The sequence below is a fragment of the Rhinopithecus bieti genome, unplaced genomic scaffold, assembly GCF_001698545.2.
Source record: "Rhinopithecus bieti isolate Rb0 unplaced genomic scaffold, ASM169854v2 scaffold_12155, whole genome shotgun sequence".
NCBI classification, from domain to species: domain Eukaryota; kingdom Metazoa; phylum Chordata; class Mammalia; order Primates; family Cercopithecidae; genus Rhinopithecus; species Rhinopithecus bieti.
In genome coordinates, this window is record NW_016807423.1 from 3,774,973 (window position 1) to 3,778,493 (window position 3,521).

Genomic DNA, 3,521 nt, shown 5'->3' on the forward strand with positions numbered 1-3,521 from the left:
TTAAGTGAAACAGTTCATTAAAAAGCTGGCACAAATGTGATTCCATTTATATGAAATATCCAGAACAGGCAAATCCATAGAGACTGAAAGCAAATTAATGGTCGTGAAAGACTGGGGGGAAAGTGACATGGGAAATACTGCTTAATTGGTCAGGGGTATCCCTTTGGGGTGAGGAAAATGTTTTAGAACTAGAGTGATGGTTGCATGACATTATGAATGTACTACACACTACTGAATCGTGTACCAGGAAATGGCTAACATGGGGAATTTTATGTTATATGAATTAGGTTATGGTATATGAACACCTCAATTAAACAAAACCTGGCACAGTGTCTAGGACGTGGTAGGTGCTCAGTGAATATCAGTTGAATCTCATGATTTCCTTGCTTCAAAAACAAAGTAAAACCCTAAGCCCTCCTTGGTGCCTCATTGCCCCATCCAGGATAATCCTCTCTTTCCTCAAATTTGTTTCAGAAGGGTATACTGTTGCCATTTTAGATATGGGGGATATGATAGAAACAAGACCAATGCAGAGCCCACTCCCAGGGTTTACAGGTTGGGGGAAACTAAAGAGAAAATCACACCCAACATGGTTCAGGATATGGGGGAGAAGGGCCACCATCTGCAGGGGTGCAGTGGAGAGTGGGGAAGGCAGGAGTCCCCGGAGAAGGGAGCAGAGCCTGCAGAGCCAGGGAGATGAGAGGGCATGGTGGGTTCTGGGAATAGAAAAGAGTTTGGTGGCCGGGCGCAGTGGCTCATGCCTCTAATCCCAGCACTTGGGAGGCTGAGGCGGGCAGATCACTTGAGGTCAGGAGTTCGAGACCAGCCTGGCCAACATGGCAAAAACCTGTCTCCACTAAGAATACAAAAATTAGCTGGGTGTGGTGGTGCATGCCTGTAATCTAGCCACTTGGGAGGCTGAGGGAGGAGAATCGCTTGAACCTCGGGGCCGGAGGTTGCAGTGAACTGAGATCACACCACTGTACTCTAACCTAGGTGACAGAGACTCTGTCTCAAAAAAATAAGAAAAAAAGAAAAAGAAAAAAGAAAATAGTTTGGTGTAGCTGCAGCAGAGGAGGCAGGATAGGTGGGAAGGGATGCCCTGAGGGTTCAGATTTCATCCTAAGATTTTCAAGGCCAAGTGTGAACTGGCCTCCACCTACCAGCCACAGTTCTACCATGCCTTGTTTGCATCTCCTCTCTGTACCCCCGTTTTATTTTTTTGAGACAGGGTCTTGCTCTGTAGCCCAGGCTGGAGTGTAATGGCGCAATCATGGCTCACTGTAGTCTAAAACTTCTGGGCTCTGGCAGTCCTCCCGCCTCAGCTTCCCCAGTAGCTAGGACTACAGGTGAGCGTTATCACGCCCAACTAATTTTTGTGTTTGTAGTAGAGATGGGGTCTCCCTATGTTGCCCAGGCTGATCTCCGACTCAAGGGCTCAAGCAATCAACCCGCTTCGGTGTCCCACAGTGCTGGGATTACAGATGTGAGCCACCATACCTGGCCTCTCTGCAGCCCTTGCTCCCACTGTGCCCTGTCTGTCCTTGTGAATTTGGGGCCTCCAGGCCTTGGCACGTGCTGTCCTTCCTCCCTTAGGTAGTAGGGAGCCTGGCCTGGGTCAGTACTGTGCTGGGAGCCACAGGCTGTCAAAGCCTGGCCCCACCCTGGGAAAGTGAATAATCACAAGATAATGAGGAATGCTGTGGGTGCTCTGGGCATGGAAGAGTAAGGGCTTGCAGGGTAGAGGGAGGGCTCAGGGAAGATGATTCCTGAACTGGAACTTGAAGAACAGGGGCACCAGGCCCAGAGACGAGGAGTAAAGCTAAAGGGAATCAGAGAGCACCCGGGAGAGGTTCAGAGGCTGGCTTGTGGGGTCACAGGATCCTGAGATCCAGATGAAGGTTGAGCCCTCATCCAGATCCACCACTCACCCCCTACACAGTTACACACACATTTGGAGGCAATTTGGGAGAGTTCTTGGTCCTTCTGGCTTTGCCTGGAAAGAATGCCCTCCCCACCCGCTCTGGTTCCAGCCCACCACCCTTACAGGCCTGCAAAGCTCCTGCTTCAACTCTGGACTTTGTACCAGTCACCGGACATTCAGTTGTTTATCAGCCTGAGCATCTGCCTGCTGAAGTGTCTGCCCCTCTAGGGGCCGCTGGACCCTTCTCTGGATCCCAGCTGTACAAACCCCCAGCATTGGGGGGTGAGGGTGAGGTCTACACCCATCAAGTTCTTGGCAAAAGCTTGGGGGAGACGTAGAATGATCCCTCCCCACTGGAGGCGCTGCCGCAGCCCGCCCTCTGCCCGACCTGCAACTTCAGCCCCGCCCACTGCCTCCGCAGGTGAGTCAAGCTTGGCCTTGACCCGCCCACCTGTCCAGGTTCTGCCGGCCCCAGCCGGAAGCCTACTCCGCGGACTGTGCACAGTTCTTGAGGTGGGAACAGAAGAGAGGGCTCGGGCGGCCGGGGAGGGGGTGCCCAGGCTCTGCACAGATCCTCAGGGGCTCCTGGCAGCAGGAAAGAAGCTATACATCAGAGTGGGGGTAGGTGTCTGTGCATGTCAGAGGGTGTGTTTGTTGGTGGAGGAAAGTGTGACCTGGGGGGAGGGGCGACTATGTGTATGTGTGTATGGGGGATGGGCAGGTCAGTGTGGGCTGTGAGTTCAGAGGCTTGTTGGGGAGTGTATATGTGCCCTTGGAAGGTTAGTGTGTGTGTGTCTTCTTGGGAAGAATTCACAGGGCAGGGAGGAAAGGAATAGGAGTACAACCTTAGAAACGTCAGATTGAATTCAGTTCATTCCAGTGTTACACATTCTCATGTTTTGCGGACCAAGTGCTAGGATGAGGCCCACAGCAGGCTGAGAAATGAATGAGCAGGTGACCTCTCCTTCCCAGGACGTCTCTCCTGCTCCCCTCGTTAATTTCACAAGCACCACACTGAGCGGCTGAGTGCCCAGCTCCCTGCAGCGCGAGGGTACAGATCCATCAGCCAGCACTTGACCACGGGGAGCTGCCCGCCTAGCAACGACTGGTTCTGACTGATGGTTGACTGGGCAGGATGGTGACAGGTCACCCAGGGTAGGTCCAGGGACATCCTCACAGGCAGGTATGGTCTGATTTGTCCTTGACAGACTGGGGCCCCAAAAACTGAGGAGGGTGTGGCCAGGGAGCAGGAGGGTGGGTGAGTGGGAGGGTGGCGTGTGTGTCTGTCTGGAGTGCTGGGGAGGGAACTGTGGAGAAGAGGAAGAAGAGTTTGGCTTGAGGGCCATGTGCTGGATTGCAAGGCACTGTGGGGAATGGGGAGCGTTTAAAGGGATTTTAACCAGGCTAGTGATGGGGTCAGAGTTGGGTTGTAGGCCAGTTACTCTGGGGAAGAGACCAGAGGTGGGGAGACCAGTTAGGAGATTATGGCTAGAGTACAAGAGGAAGGTGGCTTGGACTCAGCTGTGGCAGAGGGGTGGAGAGAAGGGTGTTGTCATTCCAGAGACGGTTTTTTTTTTTTTTTTTTTTTTTTTTTTTT

At 52.6% G+C, this 3,521-nt stretch overlaps 1 protein-coding gene across 8 annotated transcripts in view; it reads left to right on the forward strand.

Moving 5' to 3' along the window:
• The first annotated feature begins 2,134 nt into the window (after nt 1–2,134).
• Nucleotides 2,135–3,521, forward strand: part of CUNH1orf210 (chromosome unknown C1orf210 homolog) — a 4,063-nt gene continuing 2,676 nt past the window's right edge. For 2 of the 8 annotated variants that reach the window (XM_017881978.1, XM_017881976.1), the window contains exons 1-2: nt 2,385–2,545; nt 2,897–3,107. The gene's annotated coding sequence lies outside the window, so the exon portion shown is untranslated. Of the gene's footprint in view, nt 2,346–2,384; nt 2,546–2,896; nt 3,108–3,521 lie in introns of those variants that run through there. The other 6 variants (XM_017881979.1, XM_017881977.1, XM_017881980.1 and 3 more) reach the window with 5 other exon arrangements.